This window comes from Panthera onca, chromosome A3, assembly GCF_046562875.1.
Source record: "Panthera onca isolate mPanOnc1 chromosome A3, mPanOnc1 haplotype 2, whole genome shotgun sequence".
NCBI classification, from domain to species: domain Eukaryota; kingdom Metazoa; phylum Chordata; class Mammalia; order Carnivora; family Felidae; genus Panthera; species Panthera onca.
The window spans coordinates 128,277,832-128,284,812 of record NC_138341.1 but is presented as its reverse complement, the minus strand read 5'-3'; positions in this window follow the sequence as shown (position 1 = coordinate 128,284,812).

Here is a 6,981-nt window from a genome sequence, read left to right as displayed (position 1 = left end):
CTATGGAATTAAATATCAAAAGGTCCCCTAAAAGTGGTCAAAGTGGTTGTCTTCGGGGAGGGGGAAATGGAAGGGGGGAGCAAAGATTTCTGTTTTTAGAAAATGTGACTCTTTGGGGCGCCTGGGTGGCTCAGTCGGTTAAACATCTGACTCTTAATCTCAGCTCTGGTCATGATCTCACAGTTCACGAGTTTGAGCCCTGCACTGGGCTTTATGCTGATGGCACGGAGCCTGCTTGGGATTCTCTCTCTGCCCCTCTTTCTCTGCCCCTACCCTGCTTAGCCTCTCAAAATAAATAAATAAACTTAAAAATTTTTAAGAAAAGAAAATGTGACTCTTCAATTTATGTGACTATATAATTTTGATACAATCAAAATCTAAAACTGAATAATAAGAAAGGACAGGAATAACATATATTAAAATGTTGTTTTAATAATGGTTATCTCTGAATTGTGGATCTATTCTCTTGCTTATTTGTTATTTTTTAATAGTTTTGTTCTGCAAATGATAATACAGTGTGAAAAAAAATACGAGAGAAGGAAAGATACTTTTAAAAGGGAGCAAGAAAAAAAGCCATGCCCAGGGGCAGCCTGGAAACTAGTGTTCCCATCTGTCACCAGGTTGCAAAGTAGGGGCAGTTGGAAGGATACAAGGGTGAAGGGGTGAGGGGTGACGGAGGAAGAACGGACAGAGCTTGGTGACTCACAGAATAGCGAGGCGAGGCAGTGTCAAAGACAGAAGTATCAAATAACCGTGGCCTTGACTTCTTGTTTTTAAATAAATGTGACAAGCTGGCATATTGCTAATTTATGAAAGCTGACTGGCAGTTACTGAGCGTTTCCAGTCTCGGGCACAGTGTCAAAGGTCTTTGCTTACATTTTCTGCCTCTACGCTTACTCACCTGCTATTTACTTCACACGGCAGTCCAAGAAGTCCTTTTGAAGCATTTATCAGATCAAGTTACTCTCCTGCTCAAACCATTCCTTGGCTCCTCGTTTTACTGAGAACAAAATCTAAAGTCCTCTTAGTGGCCTGCAGGGCCTGGGTTGGTCTACTTCCCGCCCCTGCAGGAGTCTCTGATCCCCCCTTGTACCTTTTCACAGCACCCAATTCACTGGGCTCCAGCTCCGCTCACCTATCTGCCCCTTGAACACGCCAGACTTGTCCCCACCCCAGGACCTTTGCACATACTGATCCTTCATCTACCTTCTTCCGGATATTTTTATCACTGCCTCCTAGTCATAATTCAGGTCCCATCACCAATGTCACTTCCTCAGAAGAGCCTTCAGCAACCACCCTGACCACTTCCCCAACCGGTTATTATCTCCCTTCCAACATTTTACTCTCGGCCTTGTGGGGCATGTCGAATGCTGTTTCATTCTCTCTTTTTTGAAAACGTTTTAAAAATTATTATTGAGATAGAATTCACGTAATATAAGCTTCACCATTTAAAAGTATACAATTCAATGGCATTTAGTATATTTATCACATTGTGCAACCACCAATGTTATCTGATTTCCAAACATTTCCACCACCCCCACAGGAAACCTTGTGCCTGATTCTCTCTCCTCCATCCCGTGGCGAGCAGTAATCCACTTTCTGTCGCTATGGATTTGCCTGTCTGAACATTTCATAGAAATGGAATCACGCATGTGACATTTTGTGCCTGTCTTCTTTCACTTAGCATAATATTCTGTTTCTTTTTAAAAACTTACCTCCTTATTTATCCCCATTAAACTCTCAGGAGCTTCAATATCTAGACTAGCGCCCAGCACAAGTCATTAAACACGGATTACACATCTCTTGGATTAGAAATACTGGTTGTGGCAACACCCACCCAGTTTTCTTACCTCATTTGAAGACCAAAAGGGAAATTCCTCTCTCTTTCCTAATAGTGAAATATTAGAAAGTCCCAATTATCCATTAATAGAAGAATAAATGGAAATACTGAAAACGGTGACTCATATCATCATCAGGAAGGACATCAGAAGAAGCCTGCCCTCTGCCTTGACAACGTAATGTAGTAGTTAAGGTCACAGGCCTTGAAGCTATAGACACCCGTGTCTAAACCCCAGCTTGGCCACCTACGGCTGTGTGAGCTTGGCTAAACCACTTAACCTCTCTGTGTTTCAGCTTCCTCATCTTATCACGTGCTGTGCATCGTTCTAAGCACTTCATCAATATTGGCTCGTTTAACCCAAATGGGGTTAATCTGAGTGCTCGCCACAGAGACTTATTATCAGAATAACATGAGTGTATATACAGGGAGCAACCAGCAAATGCATTGTAATACTCAGTAAACTTCAGTGATTACTGCTGGACAAAGCATAGCGCAAATTCACTTTAGCATTAAATATGTATCAGCAGATTGAAAAAAATCTGTGATATAATTTATAAAATGCGCTGCAGTTGTGACCGCTTTTCACTCTCCATGCTTTTCTGTACTGTCTGGAAATTTTAAAAATAATAACAGTTCAATGCTACTTTTGTAACCAGGAAAAGTTTTTTGGAATGGAAAAAATGGAATTAATTCCATTAGGGAGTGGAGGGCTTAATAAACAACTCTGCCCTCCGGGGCCGAAGTGGTCACCGAATTCTTTGTTTGTTCTCGCCTTTGTGTGTTTGAGGACCGTTTTGGCCTGGGAAATTCTGGCTAGAACACGAAGTCACCCGTGTTTGCTCACGTCCTCTCCCTGTGAATCAGGATGCGGCTGTTAAAGGCTGGCCAGTTTCTCCTCCCCAACTGCCCTGCTCTGTGTTGCAGGTGAGGAGGTACTGACCCGCCCAAGCCCTGCTTCATTTGGCCTTTTATTTCATTCAAGTCATCCAACTGGGTTTGGGAAAATGAACATGGCCGAACCAATCGATAGTTTGCCATGCATTTGAATCAAAGATTGAGGCAGGTCCATATCTATTACCCTGGAAAGATATCTGTGGTCACACAGCTCAGTTAAACAACCAGCCACAGAATATTTATTTAATAAATAGGTATTGAATAGCCAGCCACTCTGTTCAAGGCACTGGGGACATAGCAATGGCAAACAGAGAAAAATCCCTGTCCTCATACGGGTGACATTCTGCCAGAAGAGAAAGACAGTGCACAACTAAACGAAATAAGTTAATCTGGGTAATGAAAAATGCTGTGATGCCAGAGAGTGTGATGGAGGCGGGACTGTTTAGCCGGGGCGGTCACAGAAGGTCTCCCTGAGGAGAAGGCATCTGAACTGAAAACGTAGAGTGTGATTCCATTTTTGTAAAAATATTTCTCGTGTGTGTGTGTGTGTGTGTGTGTGTGTGTGTGTCTGTTTATTAGAGCATCGAGAAAAAGTCTGCAGGGACACTCATCAGACTGTTTGCACTTTTAACTCCTGTTACTTCTAGAGTTCCACTCCATGCGTTGGCCTGAACAAAGTTCTCAAGACACCAAACTGATTTGGGCAGGCATGCTTCTGCCCTCAGAGGACTATCTCCTTCTCTGATTCTCCACCCTAGCGGGGCTAGGCTGCGCTATGAACTCACCGCTGCAAGTAACAGAACCTCAAACTACTTGAAAGGGGAATTGGCTCACTTAAGGAAAAGCCCGGTGGCAAAACTGGTTCAGGCATGGCTGGATCTAGGAGCTCAACAGCGTCAACAGGCCTCTGCCTATCTTCTCTCCTATCTCTGCTTCCCCTTTTGTTGGTTTTACTCTCAGGCAGCCTCTTACCAAGAGGTGACCAGGATAGTCCCTAGCAGCTCCCAGCTTCTGCTCTGGCTCAGCAATCCTAGAGACAAAAGAGACCACCCTCTTCCCTGGCAAGACCAGCAAAATTCTGGATCCATTTTGGATCACGTGTATTCCCTGAACCCCCACCCCCACCGCATTCCTGGGGGATGCAGGAATCCAGGTGAGGATAATGCCTCCCTCACTTGAACCACATCTACGGAGGGGGGAAAAGGCCACCCAAATTGCTACTGGGAAGACCGGGAAGGCAACACAACACAACACACACACCAAAAAAAAAAAAAAAAAAACACAACACAACAAAAATACGGCATTACCAGCACAGATTGAGCATTAACGATTTGCCACACAATAGTGACGTGGCACAGGAGCTCTTATCATTTCCACTTTTCCAGAATAGAACTGAAGGTCGGCAACTTTTATCAGGCCATGCTAAGAGGCGGAGAAACCGTTTAATTGAAATCTGCCTGTTGCCAGAGCCCCCAATGATGACGATGTTGATAATTACAGTAATAAGAACTACTGTTTATTGAGTATCTAGTGTGCTCTAAGCTTTGCAAGCACGATCTCATTTCATTCCCCCTGCCACACTTTGAGGCAGGTTTGATGGACAGTGCAGTTGACCCCTTGACATCCATTCCCGCCCAGCCACAGGCCTGGGCCCAGTTAGTCTGAGCCAATCGTAGGAATTGCATCCCTGTACCCAAAAATGGGCATGTAACCCCAATCTGGCCAATGAAAAGTGAGAGATGTTTGCCAGGAACATTCTCCCTCGCTCTTCCAACAGAGGGTCTGGAAGTAAAACGATTTTGCTACTGGACATGAAAGGCTGGGACCCTGATGACTCATAGTTACCCTGTGATCACAAGGAGAACCAACCTGGTCCGCAGAACAGAGAGATGGAAAGAGCCTGGGTCCTGGATGATAGCACTAGGCTATCTAACTAACTGTCTTTCATTGGCCTAAGCTGAATATCCTCAAGGGGGCTGGCGGGAGGCAGGATAACCTACTCTGGCTAGGACACTGTGAATTTATTAGCTTCTTCTTTCTAGCAAAAGACATTCCAATGGGCTCAGTATGGATTTTTTAAATCTTTATTTCAGGGGCGTTGGGTGGCTCAGTCGGTTAAGTGTCTGACCCTTGATTTCAGCTCAGGTCATGATCTCACAGTTTATGGGATCGAGCCCCATGTTGGGCTCTGCCTGACAGCCCAGGGCCTGCTTGGGATTCTCTCTCTCCCTCTCTCTCTGTGCCCCTCCCCTGTTTGTGCTCTCTCTCTCAAAATAAATAAATGAAACTGAAAAAAAGAATGTTCCGTGCATTAAAAAAAATTAATGATGAAATAAAATTGTCATTTCACAGATGGGGACACTGAGGCTCAGAGAGATCAAGTGAGTTGCCCAAGGTAACACAGCGAGCTGGGCTCTGAGCCAGGATTTGTCTGATTCCGAACTTATCACACAGTAATTTCCAACACGGTAGTAGCTTTCCTTCTGCTGGATGCTTTTTAAGCACCATGACACTGAATCCTCATACTAGCCTGGAAGTAAGTCCTTTTATTATCCCCATTTTGCTGGTCAGAAACCTCTAAAGGGGAGGTAGACTGTTTAGCAGATAAGCTTTGGGATCTGAGGCTTTGCTTTTAGGTTTATGATTCAGAGCCAAGGGCAGACAATGGTCAGGTGGTCGGGGGGTGGGAATGGGGAGGAAGGAAATCCTGGAGGTGGCAAAATGCTGGGATCTTATTTCAATCTCACTGGAGTGTTGAGCCAGAGGAATTGGCAAAACGAGCCTCAGAAGCTCATTTGTCCTCTCTCAGGATTGGCTCTTAGTTAATTTTAAATTAGAAATCAGAACGAATTGGGAATACAGGCACACAATAAGACAACAAAATTCAAAAACCTTACCCATAGTCCAGCTGTATAATTATTGGCCATTATGCTCAATCTTTTCATGCCTCTGTTTCCTCGAAAAAGGGTAGTCAGGGGAGCCTGGGTGGCTCAGTCGGTTAAGCGGCCGACTTCGGCTCAGGTCACGATCTCGCGGTATGTGAGTTCGAGCCCCGCGTCGGGCTCTGTGCTGACTGCTCAGAGCCTGGAGCCTGTTTCAGATTCTGTGTCTCCCTCTCTCTCTGACCCTCCCCCGTTCATGCTCTGTCTCTCTCTGTCTCAAAAATAAATAAACGTTAAAAAAAAAATTAAAAAAAAAAAAGGGGTAGTCAGGAAAGCCTCTCTGAGGAGGTGGTATTTGAACTGAGGCCTGAAGGATGAGATGGAGTTGCCATGGGAACATGTGCAAAGGCCCTGAGGTGGGAGTGAAGTTGGCCAGCTAAAGAGACAGGATGATGGCCAACAGGGTTCATGAGAAACAAGGAGATGAGTGAGTTCAGGGAGGTAAACTAGAGTCAGGTCACAGAGGAGAAAATGGATTGGGAGCCAGGGAGCTCTTCGTGTGTCCAGCACAAACATGATGGGCCAGTAATATAAGCAGAAGTGTTATTAATCACCATCAGGCTTCTGGGAGGAAAGGTGGGTGAGAGACTGCCAGTCCAGTCTGGTATATTTTTACCAAGCACCTACCCTGTGCCAGGCAGGCTCTGCCTAGAGTCCTGGACTCCAGGAGCATTTGCTTTGAAGATCAGAAATTCAGGGGCAGCCAAGGCTAAAAAAAGAGGCATTTTTCCAAAGAGGACACCTAACTGGCCAACAAATGGATGGAAAGAGCCTCAAGGTCTGTCCAAAGTAGGCAACGCTAGTTCAAATACTTTCTGATGTTTCACAGCCAGAGACAACACTTTGAAAAATCAGAAAATACCAAAGTACAGAACAGTGGTTAACAGTTCAGGTTCTGGAACCGGCCTCTCTGGGTTCGTATTGAGCTCTGTCTTTCCTAGCTGAGTGATTTGGGGCTAGTCACTCCAACACTCTGTGCCTCCATTTCTCCATCTATCAAATGGGGATGGTAACTGTTTTTACCTCAAAGTTTCGCGGGAGGGTTCCGTGAGTTCTTTCATGTTAAATGCCAAGAAAGTGCCTGGCACATAATGAGTGCCATATATGGTGCTGGTATATTATTATTGGTGAGGAAGTGGGGAAATGGGAACTTTCCATACTCTCCAAAATGCAGGTACCCTGTGACCAGCAGGTATCCACCCCAGAGGAGCTCCAGCATATGTGAAAATGGGTGTGGTGGCTTCACCCGTAGTTGGCCAACACTGGAACCAACTGGATGGACATCAGTGGGTAAATCAACGGTGA